The 22,435-nt window shown below is 35.8% G+C and overlaps 1 non-coding gene across 1 annotated transcript; it reads left to right on the top strand.

Moving 5' to 3' along the window:
• The first annotated feature begins 10,549 nt into the window (after window positions 1-10,549).
• Trnaq-uug (transfer RNA glutamine (anticodon UUG)) lies at window positions 10,550-10,621 on the top strand. The gene has a single exon. It is a non-coding gene; the product is annotated as a tRNA-Gln (tRNA).
• The last annotated feature ends 11,814 nt before the right edge of the window (window positions 10,622-22,435 follow it).

The raw sequence follows: 22,435 nt of genomic DNA, 5'->3' as shown, positions 1-22,435 counted from the left end.
TAGGAAATTCAGCCACTTTCCTGATAATGATAAGTCATATATTCCGCAGTTTATCTTATGCTAACTATCTGATCGTTTTGTCTATCAGTGACTTTGTGTACTGCATCAGTTTTACACTGAATCCTCTTATACAGTTTATTCTCTTCAACGTTAAAGGTGGTCCTATCTTCATCATGAATTCATTGATCAGTTGTCAAATCTATGAATTTGTATTTGCGGTTGCAGTCTGCAACAGTTCGTGGCTAATAGTAGCAGTATCTCTAGAACGTGCGGCAGTTGTGCTTTTCCCGTTCAAATCTCGTTTGATATGTACACCGAGATTCGCTAGAGTTACTATTTTGATAATTACTGCAGTAAATGTACTGGTTCTCTATCTCACACTTGTCGGTACATTTTGCTGACCAGTTTTATGGATGTTTTTATCTGTTGATTGATCAAATAAAAGTGTTCTCCATATTTGTTATCCACGTTAATATTCTACCTTTTACTTTGATCATTACATCAAATTCTGTTATAACAATTCAGTTGTTCAGAGGGTCAAAAATGGTTTCATCTGATCAGAAAACTACAAAATCCAAACGTACAACAATAATGCTTGTAACTGTTTCACTCGCATTTGCAATGTTCACACTTCCATCCACTATCACAGTATTTTTACCAATGTCACCGCAACTGACAGAGTTTCTATACGATATTTTCGCACAATTCCATGTGTGCAACTTTGTGGTTAATTTCTACACATATCTTTTACTGGGGCGAGAAATTCGTGAATATTTCTGTATGAAAATCCGCTGTAGAAATTCAGACAAATAACTATTGATCTCAAGTTTGGTTCACTTCATTCAACTTGAACCCGACTGGACAGCGACATTCAGTAATGTACGGTACCTCCAACAGTCAGTACACTGTCAGATCAGACAGTACACTCTCAGACAGTCAGAACACTCTCAGACAGTCAGAACACTCTCAGACAGTCAGTACACTCTCAGACAGTCAGAACACTCTCAGACGGTCAGTACAACGGATCTAATTGATAAAGTGAACGGATTGAGTCAACGGATCTAATTGATTAAGTGAATGCAATGTAACCACATTTTCACCAAAAAAAAATGAAAGAATTATATAGCAGTTAATGTAAATGAATCGAGTCACTACACCAGACTGGCCGTCAGTCCTTTCACCAGAGCTAACTGGATCACCACACTGAGCAGACTCACAGCCATAATCTGGCGGTCTGGTTGTTAGATATAGGGCCGGAGGACGAGGGACCCACATTCACATACCAGGTTATCATTCCACGTTTTGTCTTTTTGAAGAAAATGGAAAAAATTACCCTTAAGGAAATAAGAACTTGAGAACTTGAGCCCTAAACAACTCCTGGCTACTGTCCCGTCGTGATAAATATTTTCCAAAATGTTCAGAATTTTTTATATTAAATATTTCACCATTTTAATACATTCTTGTACAATGAAAATTGATATTAAATATTTTATACATATTATATTTTACACGATGTAAACTTTCACAAAATCTGAGTGCATTGTGTTAGATTTCTGAAAATTGATTTTTTCTATTCGCTGTTAACAATAAATTTCACAAATGAATTATAGCTGGAATAAAGACTTAATGATTTTTTTATGTCAAAGTTAAATTAGTTTTCCGATAGGCGAGAAGACACGGTCAGTTCCAGAACATTCTCAGACCGTTACACTCTCAGACCGTTACACTCTCAGACCGTTACACTCTCAGACGGTCAGTACACTCTTAGACAGTCAGAACACTTTCAGACAGTCATTACACTCTAAGACAGTAAGTATACTCTCGGACAATCAGTTCTCATTTGATCCTCAAGAATCATGAATTCAACTCAGATTGGTCTTGCTTATCTTAGTAATACCGTTCTCGTGTCTGTTGTGAAGAGATCTGGAATATATCGTACTGTGTCACTTGTCATTCTGCCAGTCGTATTCTTGTTTGGGGCGTTTGGGAATTCAGCTACTTTCCTGATAATGATAAGTCGCAGGTTCCGCAGTTTATCTTACGCTAACTATCTTATCATCTTGTCAGTCTGTGATTTCACATTCTGCATCAATTTCACACTGATGCCTGTTTTACAGTTTGTTCTCTTCCACGTTGAAGATGGTCCTATATTCATCATGAATTCGGTGATCAGTTGTAAAACATATGAATTTGTAATGGTGCTTTTTCAATGCAATAGTTCATGGCTGATAGTAGCAATATCTCTAGAACGTGCAGCAGTTGTGCTCTTCCCGTTCAAATCTCGTTTGATATGTACACCAAGATTCGCTAGATGTGTTATATTTACATTAACTGCGGTCAATGTCCTGGTTATTAATTTCCTTCCTACTTTTTCGATACATTTTTCCGACCAGTCTTTTGGATGTTACTACGAATTGTCTGACCAAATAACATACTTTACGATATTTGTCATCCAGAATTATGTACTGCCTTTATTTTTGATTCTAATATCAAATTCTGTCATAATGGTTCAGTTATTCAGGGGTTCAAAAATGGTTTCGTCTGATCAGAAAACTACAAAATCAAAACGTACAACAATATTGCTTGTAACAGTTTCACTCGCATTTGCAATATTCACACTTCCAACTACTATTACTGTATTTTTACCAAACTCACAGGAACAGAAAGAATTTCTCTATGACATATTTGGACAGTTTGAAATGTGTAACTATGTGGTAAATTTTTACATATATCTTTTACTGGGACGAGAAATTCGTGAATATTTCTGCATGAACATTCACTGTGGAATTCCAGTCAAATAACTTGTCTAATGATTGAAGTTGACACAACACTCATTAATAAGTAAAAAAGGAAAGAAAGATAGTTCTGTAAAAATTAACTAGTCTTATTTGTATACGAGCTTTCGCTACTAATGCATAATAGAATGATTCCTTCACAGGCGAAACCAATGAAATCCTCGGCGACTGTTTTCGATCTCGAACTGCATCGATCTTTAGAATCGTGCTTTAAAAACGTCTTGAAGCCATAGATTGTGAATCACGACGTGAATTGCTGCAGTGATGTTATGGAAACGTACTTAATTTCGGTATACGGTATTCAATAAAAGAAGTTTCCAGTTTCTAGGCGCCATTTTGTGGCGGTCCCTCGAGGTCCCTACTGTTGCGATGATTTGCGCTCATTCTTAAAACATAAGTTTAGATTGAATATCATATAGTTCTGAAGCCTCTTGCTCTACGAATATAATTCATACACCCTTTTAAAGGAAATGAAATGCAGATATTTGCTGGCGATTCTTGGAATCTTTGAACGCAACAATTGAGAACAGTGACGATGTGAAACCAAAAAATGTGAAATTGCAATATTTATGAATTTTGAAATATCTAAGTATCTCTTGAAGCTATATTTCCTTTATTCACAGAGGTTAAAGAGGGTTATTTGCAGTTTGTGAAATGAAATCTAAAAAATGATTTTTCGCCTTGAATACCTATTTCTATCACTTGTATCATAGAAATCCTAAATTTCAAAGAATATACTTTGGATGATTTAACAAAGGCTTTCAACTAGGTAAACATCAATAAGGTTAGGCTTTGCCATCAGGGAATTAGAAGTATTTCTTCAACGTACGCAGACGCTATGTTACAGGTACTCGAATAAATGGTCGCTATATCAATGGATTTGTCACAACCCACGGAGACAAACAAGGAGATGATATATTACCTACACTGTTCAAATTCTATAGTCACAAAGGGTTTGGAGAGGAAAAAAATTAACCTTTTAATTGAGAAATTCAGTTACAGTCTCGTTGAATCGTGAGCATGTGAAGCTCTTATTCTCGATTGCTTGCAGGTCATACAAAAAAAATCCAACGCTCAGATTTAAAAGAAAAAACATTCCGAAACGGTTAGCTAGCTAGAATGCTAGCTAGCTGTAAGCTACATTGGGAGTTTTGTCAATGATTTTTACTCACTTTATACAGTATATAGAAATGATTGTTGCTTACAGTTGAATATATATATATACTGATCGCAAACCGTCATGCCTTTTTTTATTATGATATATCAAAGCAGTACTCAAGCATTTCATTCACTTCAATCTATCTATTAAGAGTGTAATTCTTGAATTCTGAAATAAATCTCTTTAATGCGCCAATGACCTTTAATTCAGTTACGTATATATTTTACACCAATAATAAACTTTCACAAATTCTGTTAGATTTCTGAGAATAGATTTTTCATTAGCTGTCAACAATAAATTTAGGACTTATGATATCTTAATATTGAAGTCAAATTAATTTTCCGATAAATTCTCAGTCAGTCACTACTCTCAGTGCTCTCTCAGACAGTCAGTACGCGCTCAGACAGTCTTATACACTCTCAGTGTATTCTTAAACTGCTAGTACATTCTTATTTGATATGCATGAATCATGAATTCAACTCAGATTCAAATAGATCGAACTTATAACAGTAACATCGTTCTAATGTCTGTAGTGAACAAGTCTGGAATCTACCGCACTTTGTCACTGGTCATTCTGCCTATCGTGTTCATGTTTGGAGCGTTTGGAAATTCAGCTACTTTCCTGATAATGATAAGTCGCAGATTCCGCAGTTTATCTTACGCTAACTATCTTATCATTTTGTCTCTCTGTGATTTCACGTTCTGCACCAGTTTTACACTGATGCCTGTTTTGCAGTTTGTTCTCTTCCACGCTGAAAATGGTCCTATATTCATGATGAATTCACTGATCAGTTGCCAAACCTATGAATTTATAATGTACCTTGCAGTCTTCAATAGTTCGTGGTCTATAGTAGCAATATCTCTAGAACGTGCAGCAGTTGTGCTCTTCCCGTTCAAATCTCGTTTGATATGTACCCCGAGATTCGCTAGATTTGTTATATTGATAATGACTGGAGTGAATGTACTTGTTATAAATCTTCTACCTACTTTTTCGATACATTTTACTGAACAGTCTTTTTTTGGGTGTTACTTTCAATCGCTTCACCAAATAACCTATCGTATCGTAGGTATCACCCATATCTATCTTTTACCGTTTATAATAATCATTCTATCAAATTCTGTTATAATAGTTCAGTTATTCAGAGGGTCAAAAATGGTTTCGTCTGATCGGAATTCTTCAAAATCAAAACGTACAACAATAATGCTTGTAACAGTTTCACTAGCATTTGCAATATTCACATTTCCAGTCACTATTACTGCATTGGTACCAATCCCATTGGAACGGAGAAATTTTCTATACAATATATTCACACAATTCCATGTTTGTAACTACGTGGTAAATTTCTACATATATATTTTATTGGGACGAGAAATTCGTGAATATTTCTGTATGAAAATCCGCTGAAGCAATTCAGACAAATAACCATTCATTTCAAGTTTGAGTTACTGCATACAACTTTTAACTCTTCTGTGGACCTGTTACAGCTACGAGCGATTATCTAAGATAATTGTTAGATAATTGCTCGTAGGTTACAGTGACATTCAGTAATTTCTAATCACCATTACTGCATTGGTACCTACGGAAGCGTCCTGGCGACATATCTATCAAAAAAATATTTCGAGGTTAATTCCGAGTTTGTGACTCGGAATAAACTAGTTTTCTCAGTTAAATGCGATTTTGGAGGTTTATTCAGAGTTTGCAACTCGGAATAAACTAGTTTTCTCTGTTAAATGCGATCTTTGGAGGTTTATTCCGAGTTACAAACTCGGAAAATAAAATGGAAACTTTGGAGAAAAAATGTGCTCTTTTGGCCATGAGCATCAAAATTAAAAACTAACTCAGGAATGGTAGACACTGACTAACTGAAAATTGAAAATAAGATATGAAAATCTTAAATACAAAAGAATTTTATATTCATAAATTACATAAATGACATTTTAGATTTTCTTGCTTAAGTCACCATCTAAGTTCTCACATTACTAGAGTCATCTCCCGGTTTGAGTCTCAAAATGTTTTTGCAATTCAATTTACTAAGTATAAGTAGTCATTTCGATAAATCATAGATGCCCGTCACAACTATGAGCCCTTGAGTATTGCTGGCTACTGTCCTGTGTGTAGTTTAATAATGAACTGATGTTGTTTTGATCTGTGTGTACATTTTCCAACCTGTTCAGATGTTTTAGTATAATATATTTTACAATTTACAATGAATTCTCGTACAACGTATAATGATATTTGATATAGTTACATTTATATTTTACACAATAATAAACTTTCACAAAATTTGAAAATGTGTGTTAGATTTCAGTGCATTGATTTTCTATTCGCTGTTTACAATAAATCTTAGAAATGAATGTAACTGTATATAAAGACCTAAATGATATCTTTGAATTAATTTTGCAAGCCGTGAGAAGACGCGGTCGAGTTCCAGTACATTTTCAGATAGTCATTGCTCTCACTGGCAGTCAGCATACTCTCGGACAGCCAGTAAACTCGCAGATAGTCAGTAGACTCTCAGACAGTCAGTTCACTCTCATTTGATTTGCGAGAATCATGAATTCAACTCAGATGCAAATCGGCCGAACTTATAACAGTTACATTGTTCTCATGTCTCTAGTGAACAGGTCAGCAATCTACCGAACTGTGTCACTGGTCACTTTGCCTATTTTGTTCCTGTTTGGGGCGTTTGGAAATTCAGCTACTTTCCTGATAATGATAAGTCACAGATTCCGCAGTTTGTCCTACGCTAACTACCTCATCGTTTTGTCTCTCAGTGATTTCACGTTCTGTATCAACTTCACACTGAATCCTGTTTTACAGTTTGTTCTCTTGCATTTGAAAACAGGTCCAATATACATCGTGAATTCACTGATCAGTTGTCAACTCTACGAATGTGTATTTGCGGTTGCATGCAGCAATAGTACGTGGTTAATAGTAGCAATATCTCTAGAACGTGCGGCAGTTGTGCTCTTCCCGTTCACATCTCGTTTGATATGTACACCGAGATTCGCTAGATTTACTATATTGATAATAACTGCAGTAAATGTACTGGTTCCCATTCTTCTACCAACAGTTTCGATACATTTTACTGACAAGTTCTTTGGATGTTATTATGAATCATTCGACCAAATAAAATTTTTCTCCTTATTTGTTGTCCACGTTTATCTGTTACCATTAATCTTGATCATTGCATTAAATTCTGTAATAATAATTCAGTTATTCAGAGGTCCAAAAATGGTTTCGTCCGATCAGAAATCTACAAAATCAAAACGTACAACAATAATACTTGTAACAGTTTCACTCGCATTTGCAATATTTACACTTCCATCCACTATTGCTACATTTTTACCAATCTCAGCAGAACAGAGAGAATTTCTTTTTGACATATTTGCACAGTTTCAAATGTGTAACTTTGTGATAAATTTCTACATATATCTGTTAATGGGCCGAGAAATTCGTGATTATTTCTGTAAGAAAATCCGCTGTAGAAATTCAGACCATTGATATCAAGTATGATTCTTCGGATTAAAATTCCTTTTCCACAAATCATTGTTTATATTCTAATTGTCCACACAACACACAGACTCGGGGTAAAGAATCAATTTTTTCGTTTCTTTAGAACGAAAAAAAAACCATTCCGAAAAGGTTTCCTCGATAGTGATATTATTAGCCTGACAACCTATAACGCTACGGGCGGCGCTTTCACGTGTGGGTGTGTTGATGGTGCCGGCAAAACGTACTCGTCTCACTTCGATCCACTGCGGACTGGCTACAGTGACATTCAATAAATGATAGCATTTCATGTTTGATTTGTACAACTCTTAAACATGTAAAACCTTTAAAATTCTCCATCCATTCATTACATTAACTGTTGTTCTATTGAATTCACAGTAAATGTTCAATTAATCAAAGCGCGTGTTTGCCAGCAATACGCACAACACTGTTCAAACAGCAGTCTAATTTAAATCCGAATGGCGTAAAAACCCCTAAAACCAGTTGTTAACATGGTCTATCTAGCAAGTTGATCAAAATTTAGACTTCTAGCAAGTTGATCAAAATATACGTAGACTATGTGAACTGGGTTAACAGTCAAATTGAACCCACACAACTCTGGAACTGGAACTGGGATCACAGTCGAATTAAACCCACACAACTGTGGAAATGGGTTCAAGCCGTCACAGCTGTACAACTGGAACCAATGAAACCCAAACAACTGTCCTGTGTATCTATGTAGTTGAATAATGAACCGATGCAATTATACCTGTGATTTCTCTGTATAGAACTGACGAGAGACATTATGCAACCAGTTCAGACGATTTACTATAAGATAGTTCACCACTTACAATAAATCCTTGTACAACGTATATTTATATTTGATTTAGAAATCAATATTTTACCGAATAATAAACTTTCACGATATCAAAGTAAATTGAGTTAGGTTTCTAAGAATTGATTTTCTAATCGCTATTAACAATAAATCTCACAAATGAATTGTAGCTTTAATAAAGACTTTAATGATTTCTTTATATTACTGTAATAAATATATTTTCCGATACGCGGGAAGACACGGTCAGCCTGTACATTCAGTACTCTCAGAGAGTCAGTATACACTCTCACACAGTCAGTACACTCTCAGGCAGAATATTTGATACTCATGAATCATGAATTCAACTCAGATGCAAATCGGCCGAACTTATAACAGTTACATAGTCATCATGTCTGTGGTGAACAGGTCAGGAATCTACCGCACTGTGCCACTGGTCATTCTGCCTATCGTGTTCCTGTTAGGAGCCTTCGGAAATTCAGCTACTTTCCTGATAATGATAAGTCGCAGATTCCGCAGTTTATCTTACGCTAACTATCTTATCGTTTTGTCTCTCTGTGATTTCACGTACTGTTTCAATTATACACTGTTGCCTGTTTTACAGTTTGTTCTCTTGCACGTTAAAGATGGTCCAATATTCATCATGAATTCACTGATCAGTTGTCAAACATATGAATTTACAATGAACCTTGCAGCCTGCAATAGTTCGTGGTTAATAGTAGCAATATCTATGGAACGTGCGGCAGTTGTGCTCTTCCCGTTCACATCTCGTTTGATATGTACACCGAGATTCGCTAGATTTACTATGTTGATAATTACTGCAGTGAATGTACTGGTTATGAATCTTACACCGGCATTGTCCATACATTTTACCGACCGGTTTTTTGGATGTTACTACAAATTGTTTGACCAGATAAAATTTTTCGTCATAATAGTCATTTATATTTACCTGTTACCGTTAATTCTGATTCTAGCGTCAAATTCTGTTATAATAGTTCAGTTATTCAGAGGTTCAAAAATGATTTCGTCTGATCAGAAAACTACAAAAGCAAAACGTACAACAATAATGCTTGTAACAGTTTCACTCGCATTTGCAATATTTACACTTCCATCCACTATAGCTACATTTTTACCAATCTCAGTGGAACAGAGAGATTTTCTTTATGATATATTTACACAATTCTTTATGTTTAACTATGTAGTTAATTTTTACATATATCTTCTACTGGGACGAGAAATTCGTGAATATTTCTGTACGAAAATTCGCTGTAGAAATTCAGTCAAATAACCATTGTATTCAAGTTTGATACAATATTGTAATTCATTCAGTAAAACTAAGTAACTTAGAATTTCCGCTTGTCAGTTGGGAAAAAGCTCGATTTTCAGCGTGAATAATACGTATCGTAGATTCCGTTGGTGATCTGTGACTTCCAGTTTCAAGTCCTCGGTAAAGTTGACGACAAAACTCCAACTACTGATGAAACCGTAGTAGAGTTAGATCCTCACTTTGACTTTCCATACCGTCCTGATTTGAAAACCAAGATCTAGTATTATTCTGAAATGTCTGCTAGCTGTTAATAAACAGTTTATATGAACTAGCAGACATTTCAGAATATTTCAGAAAAATAAACGCATTTTAAGATCCGAAAACAATTCTCGTGCATAGATACATTCATAATTATTATATTCATACATCTCATAGGCATTCAGTTTGAGATCGTTAAGTGATTGAGTGTTTTGGCCATACAAAAAAATTTAAAAAAAATAAAACAGCTATGAAAAATGCGTACACCATAGGAATTATCATATTTTTGAGTCAAGGATCTATTACGAAGAAATGCTCTCCATCCATGAATAATTTTGAAATTTTTTCCTACGGCATTTGTGGACAGTTTCAAATGTGTGTAACTATGTGGTAAATTTTTACTTATATCTTTTACTGGGACGAGAAATTCGTGAATATCATTGGTTTCATGTTAGATTCACTGCATACAACCATTGGTGAAACACTTTAACGTGTTGTAACGATAGAGAATCCCAGACTAATAAAACGAGGAGTTTCTTTGCTAATGATTTATCGATTCAAGGTTTCGACGTTCAAGATTTTATCCCGATAGTCATCCAGAGCAGCCCCCTCCTCCCCTAGACATAAAACTAGAAATACAATACGAAATATTACCAAACAAGTTTATTCAAAGGGACCTTGACTCCCACGCTGACCAGCTCAAAGAAGCGATAAACTAGGCTCAGAACTGTGTCTGATAACATATGGTTCTATGGTGTAGTGGTTAGCACATTGGACTTTGAATCCAGTAGCCCGAGTTCGAATCTCGGTAGAACCTGCATTATATTTTATTCTCGGGTTAAGTGCTGATCAAAAACTAAAAATCTGGTAATTCATCGTTTCGTAATTTTATGTTATCGATTGCAGTTGGTTTTTTAACTCCTCACAAGATGGCCGCAAAGCAGCCACTCAGTCATTGATATCAATTCAATTGCTTTTTTCCTGAATCAAAAGGGCTGAAATCACGTGAATACTAACTGCCATGAGGAACCGACTGTGGATAGTGAGGATGGAACGATAGAAACTATTGAGAGTACCCGTTACCCGCAACGGAACCGGAACTAGTTCTAGACCAACCACAGACGATCGTAACAAAACAGACGCAGCAGACGATCTACCGTAACTTCCGTTGGATAATTGCTCGTAGGATCAACGAACAGATGAAATATTTTCCAACCTGTTCAGATGTTTTACTATAACATTTATTACCATTTACAATGAATTCTTGTACGACGAATATTAGTATTTAATTCAGTTACATATATATCTTACACAATAATAAACTTTCACAAAATCTGAGTAAATTGCGTCAGATTTCTGAGAATTGATTTTCTATTTACAGATAATAATAAATCTTACAAATGAATTGTAGCTTTAATAAAGAGGTTGATAATGTATTCATAACAACGCAAGATTTGTTTTCCAATATGCCAGAAGACACGGTCAGTTCCAGAACATTCTCAGACAGTCAGCACACTCTCAGACAGTCGTCGGTACATTCTCAGACAGTCAGTACACTCTCACACAGTCAGTACACTTTCACACAATCAGTACACTCTCACACAATCAGTACACCCTCACACGGTACGCACACTCTCACACGGTCCGCACACTCTCACGCAGTGAGTACGCTGTCACTCAGTCAGTAACCTCTCATTTGAGCCTCATGAATTCTACTCAGATTGCGATTGGTCGAACTTACAGCAGTTACATCGTTCTCATGTCTGTGGTGAATAGGTCTGGAATCTACTATACTGTGTCACTGGTCATTCTGCCGACTTTGTTCTTCTTAGGAGCCTTCGGAAATTCAGCTACTTTTCTGATTATGATTAGTCGCAGATTCCGCAGTCTATCTTACGCTAACTATCTTATCGTTTTGTCTCTCAGTGATTCTATGTACTGCATTAGTTTAACACTGATGCCTGTCTTACAGTTTGTTCTCCTTCACGTTCTAGATCGTCCTATATTCATGATGAATTCTCTGCTGAGTTGTCAAATCTATGAATTTGTAATGCTACTTGCAAGCAGCAATAGTTCTTGGTTAATAGTAGCCATATCTCTAGAACGTGCGGCAGTTGTGCGCTTCCCGTTCGCATCTCGTTTGATATGTACACCGAAATTCGCTAGATTTGCTATAATGACAATCACTACAGTAAATGTCCTGGTTATAAATCTTCTACAAACTTTGTCGATACATTTTACTGACCAGTTTTTCGGATGCTACTTTAAATTGTTTGACCAAATAATAGTCTTTACCATATTCGTCACCCACGTTTATATACTTCCGTTGTCTTTGATTATTACATCAAATACTGTTATAATAGTTCAGTTATTCAGAGGTTCAAAAATGGTTTCGTCTGATCAGAAAACTACAAAATCAAAACGTACAACAATAATGCTTGTAACAGTTTCATTCGCATTTGCAATATTTATACTTCCATCCACTATTACTACGTTTTTGCCAATCTCACCGCAACGGAGAGATTTTTTATATGATATTTTCACACAGTTTCAAATGTGTAACTATATGGTTAATTTCTACATATATCTTTTACTGGGACGAGAAATTCGTGAGTATTTCTGTATGAAAATCCACTGTAGAAATCCAGACAAATAACCATCGATTTACAGTTGTACGTATAAAGTAACTATACTAATTAGGGTTTTCTGTTACTTCACGGAAAACCCTATTGATTATCTCCTGGGGCCGGTTGCGTAGTCATGGCTTCGACTTAAGACCAGTCTAAGACCAACTTAGTTCTATAGCCAATCTAACAACTTACCAGTCTTAAGATTTAAGACCACTTTTTGACTTAAGTCACGACTGTGCAACTGGCCCCTGGTTATTATTAGGGTTTTCTGATTCCGGTCAGACACCCTATTGTAGTCTGTATTCCTCATGATATTGTTATTCATCCACTTTCGAACAAAAAAGTCATCCTCTCTCGGATTCGACGACCAATCGGTAATAAACGCTCTAATCAATGTGGTGAGAATTATGACGGTCTGAAAGCATACGTAGGTTAGAACTCTTCGAAATGTATAAAACTTCGAATCAATCATGCCACAAAAACCGATAGCGCTGACTAGAATAGAGGAATTAGCATCCTCCCTCGGCAGGGATTCGAACCCGATGGCATCGCTACACTCAGTCATGGCGCGATGACAATCTCGTGATGCCATCAGGTTCGAATCCCTGCCGGGGGAGATGTCCATTCGCAACATACCTTACCCGACATCGAAGAACGTATTCGGACTCAAATCCGGAACGCCTGTACGGATACGTCATTTTAACTTAACGCATCCACGCAAAACCGCAAGATTTATCGGCATTTGTATGCATTTCAAACAATTTCAGTTGTTTGCAGATCGGCAACATTAACATAGGTGTAGAGTCAATCGATCAACCATATTGATGTATGTGGGGGCTGCATATCAAATAAATCTGAAACTATTGCGATTCAAGTTGTTTACTTCCGCGTATCTAGTTCTGGATCTAGCTAGCGAAACCAATGAAAGTGGATTCTTTCTGAGTTACATTCATTCCAGGAGAGTCCGCGGCAAGGATGGATCAATATCACGACGAATGGGGTACCGGCTCACGACAGATGGGCGTAACACCTGAAAATTAGTTCATTTTCAATGAACTTCGAACTGGACTTTGAAAAGGCTCCCAAATGGAAATGGTGTCAAACAAGTTATCAAATATATATATAAGATTGACGTTTCCCGGTTAGTGAAATGTATAGTTTTAGAAAGATTTACTAATTGGAAAAGGTTATTCGAATTTAATTGAAATGTAGAATAAGATTGAAGCGCGGTAAACCGGTAAGCCTGATCTTCGCATGCCATACGTGGAATCCGCGATTGCCACATCGGTGCCGGTACCCATCGAAGTAAAATTTGCAATACATTTATCACTTTGTTTAAAACTGGTCATTCTAGAACTGGTAATTCGTAGGCCTCTAGTATCTACATAGCTTGCATGTCAAATTGACTTTGACTTTTAAACATACAGACAGTTTTTGCGTAAACCGATCTAACTGGTGACCACTTACCGCACTTAACTGGCAACCACAGCTAACTGGGTGGTCACACTGATCGGAAAAACTTTCAAACTCTTTCAGTCGCCAGAACTATTGGTGAGATACAAGGCTGGCTTGCGAGAGGCCCAGGTTCAAATACAAAATGGAAAAATGTCATTTCAGGAAATAGAACTTGAGAATTTGAGCCCATGAGGACTCCTGGGTCCAGTTCCACAGTTCCATCCAGTTAAATCACTGAAAATGAACTAACTAATTTAACGCAGAGTTAACTCTAACTCACAACTGTGGAACTGGGTCCCGCCTACTATCCTGTTCGTGGTTGAATAATGAAGTGCTATTTTGTGTTTTCCCTGTATAGAACTGATACATATTTGTAGTTGGCTCCATTAATATGAAGAAGACCTTTCTTTAGGATTTATATTGGATTTTAATATCGAGACATAACGAACATGATATGATGAAATGCTGATCTGAAATTAATAACATATAGAATTTAAACTCTGATCTTAAATAAATTTGAACACTGATCTGTGATTAATTTCCTATTTAAAACATTCATTATCAAATATGATAGAATACAAATCAACTGGTTAAACTTACATGTTTTTGACCAATATATTCTCCTAAATACTCATTTGATTGCATGAAATCTAATCTCTAAAAAAGAATCGACGTGTCGCTCGTTGTATCTACTTAAGTTCTCATCCTAGATTTCGTTGTTACACGTAACTCGTGATGAGGCTCACTATGAGCTATTCGTACCTCTAACAATATTTTTCAACCTGTTCAGATGTTGTACTACGTATACGGTATTTCACCATTTACAATAAATTATTGTACGACGAATATTTCATATTCAATTTGCAGTAACATTTTACGTACACACTAATAAACTTTCACAAATCTGAATATTATTGTGTTAGATTTCAGAGAATCTATTTTCTATTCGCTACTAACTATAGACATTTTACAAACGAATTGTAGCTGCAATAAAGGCTTTAATGATATCTTTATATTAAAGTTGAATGAATTTTCCAATAGTCAAGAAGACACGGTCAGTTCCAGAACATTCTCAGACAGTCAGTAGAAAAAGATTGATTTCCTCGGGCGAGAATTCAAAACTTTTGGTTTTCTCGCGCGATTTTTGAATTATCGCCCGAGAAAACAAAACGTATTTTGAGTCATCGCACGAGAAAAACCAAAAAACGGGCCAATGTGATTTTTTTTATCGTTGCTCTAGCCGTACAGAAAAACTTTCTAGCATGGCCCGAATCAGCCACCATAACAACCAGAGTAAAACGACGGTTCAAATTCAGTTTTCAAAATATAACTCGTCATTTGCATAAGTTGTCTCATTACTGAAGTCATCTCTATCCCATAGTCTCAATTTGTATATCCAACTCAATTTTCTAGGTGTACGTAAGTCTCCATCAGATAATAAGTCGTCACATTACGGCCGAAATCGTCTGTGATTTTGTGACTAAGTGTATGCCGTCATTTAGATAAGTCATCAACAATGGCCTGAACTTGTTTGTCAAGTGTTAAGATACAAGGCTGGCAGGCGAGAAGCCCGGGTTCAAATCCATCCTAGGTTATAATTCCATTAAGAACTTAGCCCCGTGAACTCCTGTGGGTACTGTTCTGTGTATTCATGTGGTTGAATAATGAACTGATGCTATTTTGACCCGTGTTTTCTCTCTATAGAACCGTTAGATATTTTCCAGCCTGTTCTGTTTTAGTGTAACATATATATATTTCATTATTTACGATGAATTCTCGTTCAATGAGTGTTTATATATATATCTTGGTAACATTCATGTTTCACATGATAAAACATCAAGTTTCAATCTGAGTAAATTGTGTTAGATTTTACGAATTTGATACATCTGACAAATGAATTGGAGCTGAAGTATAAAGACTTAAATAATTTCTTTATGGTAGGTTGAATTAATTATCCGATACGTGAGAAGACCGGTCAGATCTAGAACATTCTGCTGCAGAACAGAACAGGCAGTGCTCTCTCGGACAGTCCGTTCACTCTCATTTGATCTCCATGAATCATGAATTCTACTCAGATGCAGTTTGGTCGAACATACAACAGTTACATTGTTCTGATGTCTGTGGTGAGCAAGTCCAGAATCTACCGCACTGTGTCACTGGGCATTCTGCCTGTCTTGTTCCTGTTCGGAGCCTTAGGAAATTCAGCCACTTTCCTGATAATGATAAGTCATATATTCCGCAGTTTATCTTATGCTAACTATCTGATCGTTTTGTCTATCAGTGACTTTGTGTACTGCATCAGTTTTACACTGAATCCTCTTATACAGTTTATTCTCTTCAACGTTAAAGGTGGTCCTATCTTCATCATGAATTCATTGATCAGTTGTCAAATCTATGAATTTGTATTTGCGGTTGCAGTCTGCAACAGTTCGTGGCTAATAGTAGCAGTATCTCTAGAACGTGCGGCAGTTGTGCTTTTCCCGTTCAAATCTCGTTTGATATGTACACCGAGATTCGCTAGAGTTACTATTTTGATAATTACTGCAGTAAATGTACTGGTTCTCTATCTCACACTTGTCGGTACATTTTGCTGACCAGTTTTATGGATGTTTTTATCTGTTGATTGATCAAATAAAAGTGTTCTCCATATTTGTTATCCACGTTAATATTCTACCTTTTACTTTGATCATTACATCAAATTCTGTTATAACAATTCAGTTGTTCAGAGGGTCAAAAATGGTTTCATCTGATCAGAAAACTACAAAATCCAAACGTACAACAATAATGCTTGTAACTGTTTCACTCGCATTTGCAATGTTCACACTTCCATCCACTATCACAGTATTTTTACCAATGTCACCGCAACAGACAGAGTTTCTATACGATATTTTCGCACAATTCCATGTGTGCAACTTTGTGGTTAATTTCTACACATATCTTTTACTGGGGCGAGAAATTCGTGAATATTTCTGTATGAAAATCCGCTGTAGAAATTCAGACAAATAACTATTGATCTCAAGTTTGGTTCACTTCATTCAACTTGAACCCGACTGGACAGCGACATTCAGTAATGTACGGTACCTCCAACGGTCAGTACACTGTCAGATCAGACAGTACACTCTCAGACAGTCAGAACACTCTCAGACAGTCAGTACACTCTCAGACAGTCAGAACACTCTCTGACGGTCAGTACAACGGATCTAATTGATAAAGTGAACGGATTGAGTCAACGGATCTAATTGATTAAGTGAATGCAATGTAACCACATTTTCACAAAAAAAAAATCAAAGAATTATATAGCAGTTAATGTAAATGAATCGAGTCACTACACCTGACTGGCCGTCAGTCCTTTCACCAGAGCTAACTGGATCACCACACTGAGCAGACTCACAGCCATAATCTGGCGGTCTGGTTGTTAGATATAGGGCCGGAGGACGAGGGACCCACATTCACATCCCAGGTTATCATTCCACGTTTTGTCTTTTTGAAGAAAATGGAAAAAATTACCCATAAGGAAATAAGAACTTGAGAACTTGAGCCCTAAACAACTCCTGGCTACTGTCCCGTCCTGATAAATATTTTCCAAAATTTTCAGAATTTTTGATATTAAATATTTCACCATTTTAATACATTCTTGTACAATGAAAATTGATATTAAATATTTTATACATATCATATTTTACACGATGTAAACTTTCACAAAATCTGAGTGCATTGTGTTAGATTTCTGAAAATTGATTTTTTCTATTCGCTGTTAACAATAAATTTCACAAATGAATTATAGCTGGAATAAAGACTTAATGATTTTTTTATGTCAAAGTTAAATTAGTTTTCCGATAGGCGAGAAGACACGGTCAGTTCCAGAACATTCTCAGACCGTTACACTCTCAGACCGTTACACTCTCAGACCGTTACACTCTCAGACGGTCAGTACACTCTTAGACAGTCAGAACACTTTCAGACAGTCATTACACTCTAAGACAGTAAGTATACTCTCGGACAATCAGTTCTCATTTGATCCTCAAGAATCATGAATTCAACTCAGATTGGTCTTGCTTATCTTAGTAATACCGTTCTCGTGTCTGTTGTGAAGAGATCTGGAATATATCGTACTGCGTCACTTGTCATTCTGCCAGTCGTATTCTTGTTTGGGGCGTTTGGGAATTCAGCTACTTTCCTGATAATGATAAGTCGCAGATTCCGCAGTTTATCTTACGCTAACTATCTTATCATCTTGTCAGTCTGTGATTTCACATTCTGCATCAATTTCACACTGATGCCTGTTTTACAGTTTGTTCTCTTCCACGTTGAAGATGGTCCTATATTCATCATGAATTCGGTGATCAGTTGTCAAACATATGAATTTGTAATGGTGCTTTTTCATTGCAATAGTTCATGGCTGATAGTAGCAATATCTCTAGAACGTGCAGCAGTTGTGCTCTTCCCGTTCAAATCTCGTTTGATATGTACACCAAGATTCGCTAGATGTGTTATATTTACATTAACTGCGGTCAATGTCCTGGTTATTAATTTCCTTCCTACTTTTTCGATACATTTTTCCGACCAGTCTTTTGGATGTTACTACGAATTGTCTGACCAAATAACATATTTTACGATATTTGTCTTCCAGAATTATGTACTGCCTTTATTTTTGATTCTAATATCAAATTCTGTCATAATGGTTCAGTTATTCAGGGGTTCAAAAATGGTTTCGTCTGATCAGAAAACTACAAAATCAAAACGTACAACAATATTGCTTGTAACAGTTTCACTCGCATTTGCAATATTCACACTTCCAACTACTATTACTGTATTTTTACCAAACTCACAGGAACAGAAAGATTTTCTCTGTGACATATTTGGACAGTTTGAAATGTGTAACTATGTGGTAAATTTTTACATATATCTTTTACTGGGACGAGAAATTCGTGAATATTTTTGCATGAACATTCACTGTAGAATTCCAGTCAAATAACTTGTCTAATGATTGAAGTTGACACAACACTCATTAATAAGTAAAAAAGGAAAGAAAGATAGTTCTGTAAAAATTAACTAGTCTTATTTGTATACGAGCTTTCGCTACTAATGCATAATAGAATGATTCCTTCACAGGCGAAACCAATGAAATCCTCGGCGACTGTTTTCGATCTCGAACTGCATCGATCTTTAGAATCGTGCTTCAAAAACGTCTTGAAGCCATAGATTGTGAATCACGACGTGAATTGCTGCAGTGATGTTATGGAAACGTACTTAATTTCGGTATACGGTATTCAATAAAAGAAGTTTCCAGTTTCTAGGCGCCATTTTGTGGCGGTCCCTCGAGGTCCCTATTGTTGCGATGATTTGCGCTCATTTTTAAAACATAAGTTTAGATTGAATATCATATAGTTCTGAAGCCTCTTGCTCTACGAATATAATTCATACACCCTTTTAAAGGAAATGAAATGCAGATATTTGCTGGCGATTCTTGGAATCTTTGAACGCAATAATTGAGAACAGTGACGATGTGAAACCAAAAAATGTGAAATTGCAATATTTATGAATTTTGAAATATCTAAGTATCTCTTGAAGCTATATTTCCTTTATTCACAGAGGTTAAAGAGGGTTATTTGCAGTTTGTGAAATGAAATCTAAAAAATGATTTTTCGCCTTGAATACCTATTTCTATCACTTGTATCATAGAAATCCTAAATTTCAAAGAATATACTTTGGATGATTTAACAAAGGCTTTCAACTAGGTAAACATCAATAAGGTTAGGCTTTGCCATCAGGGAATTAGAAGTATTTCTTCAACGTACGCAGACGCTATGTTACAGGTATTCGAATAAATGGTCGCTATATCAATGGATTTGTCACAACCCACGGAGACAAACAAGGAGATATTATATTACCTACACTGTTCAAATTCTATAGTCACAAAGGGTTTGGAGAGGAAAAAAATTAACCTTTTAATTGAGAAATTCAGTTACAGTCTCGTTGAATCGTGAGCATGTGAAGCTCTTATTCTCGATTGCTTGCAGGTCATACAAAAAAAAATCCAACGCTCAGATTTAAAAGAAAAAACATTCCGAAACGGTTAGCTAGCTAGAATGCTAGCTAGCTGTAAGCTACATTGGGAGTTTTGTCAATGATTTTTACTCACTTTATACAGTATATAGAAATGATTGTTGCTTACAGTTGAATATATATATACTGATCGCAAACCGTCATGCCTTCTTTTATTATGATATATCAAAGCAGTACTCAAGCATTTCATTCACTTCAATCTATCTATTAAGAGTGTAATTCTTGAATTCTGAAATAAATCTTTTTAATGCGCCAATGACCTTTAATTCAGTTACGTATATATTTTACACAATAATAAACTTTCACAAATTCTGTTAGATTTCTGAGAATAGATTTTTTCATTAGCTGTCAACAATAAATTTAGGACTTATGATATCTTAATATTGAAGTCAAATTAATTTTCCGATAAATTCTCAGTCAGTCACTACTCTCAGTGCTCTCTCAGACAGCCAGTACGCGCTCAGACAGTCTTATACACTCTCAGTGTATTCTTAAACTGTCAGTACATTCTTATTTGATATGCATGAATCATGAATTCAACTCAGATTCAAATAGATCGAACTTATAACAGTAACATCGTTCTAATGTCTGTAGTGAACAAGTCTGGAATCTACCGCACTTTGTCACTGGTCATTCTGCCTGTCGTGTTCATGTTTGGAGCGTTTGGAAATTCAGCTACTTTCCTGATAATGATAAGTCGCAGATTCCGCAGTTTATCTTACGCTAACTATCTTATCATTTTGTCTCTCTGTGATTTCACGTTCTGCACCAGTTTTACACTGATGCCTGTTTTGCAGTTTGTTCTCTTCCACGCTGAAAATGGTCCTATATTCATGATGAATTCACTGATCAGTTGCCAAACCTATGAATTTATAATGTACCTTGCAGTCTTCAATAGTTCGTGGTCTATAGTAGCAATATCTCTAGAACGTGCAGCAGTTGTGCTCTTCCCGTTCAAATCTCGTTTGATATGTACCCCGAGATTCGCTAGATTTGTTATATTGATAATGACTGGAGTGAATGTACTTGTTATAAATCTTCTACCTACTTTTTCGATACATTTTACTGAACAGTCTTTTTTTGGGTGTTACTTTCAATCGCTTCACCAAATAACCTATCGTATCGTAGGTATCACCCATATCTATCTTTTACCGTTTATAATAATCATTCTATCAAATTCTGTTATAATAGTTCAGTTATTCAGAGGGTCAAAAATGGTTTCGTCTGATCGGAATTCTTCAAAATCAAAACGTACAACAATAATGCTTGTAACAGTTTCACTAGCATTTGCAATATTCACATTTCCAGTCACTATTACTGCATTGGTACCAATCCCATTGGAACGGAGAAATTTTCTATACAATATATTCACACAATTCCATGTTTGTAACTACGTGGTAAATTTCTACATATATATTTTATTGGGACGAGAAATTCGTGAATATTTCTGTATGAAAATCCGCTGTAGCAATTCAGACAAATAACCATTCATTTCAAGTTTGAGTTACTGCATACAACTTTTAACTTTTCTGTGGACCTGTTACAGCTACGAGCGATTATCTAAGATAATTGTTAGATAATTGCTCGTAGGTTACAGTGACATTCAGTAATTTCTAATCACCATTACTGCATTGGTACCTACGGAAGCGTCCTGGCGACATATCTATCAAAAAAATATTTCGAGGTTAATTCCGAGTTTGTGACTCGGAATAAACTAGTTTTCTCAGTTAAATGCGATTTTGGAGGTTTATTCAGAGTTTGCAACTCGGAATAAACTAGTTTTCTCTGTTAAATGCGATCTTTGAAGGTTTATTCCGAGTTACAAACTCGGAAAATAAAATGGAAACTTTGGAGAAAAAATGTGCTCTTTTGACCACGAGCATCAAAATTAAAAACTAACTCAGGAATGGTAGACACTGACTAACTGAAAATTGAAAATAAGATATGAAAATCTTAAATACAAAAGAATTTTATATTCATAAATTACATAAATGACATTTTAGATTTTCTTGCTTAAGTCACCATCTAAGTTCTCACATTACTAGAGTCATCTCCCGGTTTGAGTCTCAAAATGTTTTTGCAGTTCAATTTACTAAGTATAAGTAGTCATTTCAATAAATCATAGATGCCCGTCACAACTATGAGCCCTTGAGTATTGCTGGCTACTGTCCTGTGTGTAGTTTAATAATGAACTGATGTTGTTTTGATCTGTGTGTACATTTTCCAACCTGTTCAGATGTTTTAGTATAATATATTTTACAATTTACAATGAATTCTCGTACAACGTATAATAATATTTGATATAGTTACATTTATATTTTACACAATAATAAACTTTCACAAAATTTGAAAATGTGTGTTAGATTTCAGTGCATTGATTTTCTATTCGCTGTTTACAATAAATCTTAGAAATGAATGTAACTGTATATAAAGACCTAAATGATATCTTTGAATTAATTTTGCAAGCCGTGAGAAGACGC

The sequence above is a fragment of the Tubulanus polymorphus genome, chromosome 2, assembly GCF_964204645.1.
Source record: "Tubulanus polymorphus chromosome 2, tnTubPoly1.2, whole genome shotgun sequence".
Classification (NCBI taxonomy): Eukaryota; Metazoa; Nemertea; class Palaeonemertea; order Tubulaniformes; family Tubulanidae; genus Tubulanus; species Tubulanus polymorphus.
Note: the sequence above shows the minus strand (reverse complement) of the source record. Positions and strands in the feature narration are given on the sequence as shown.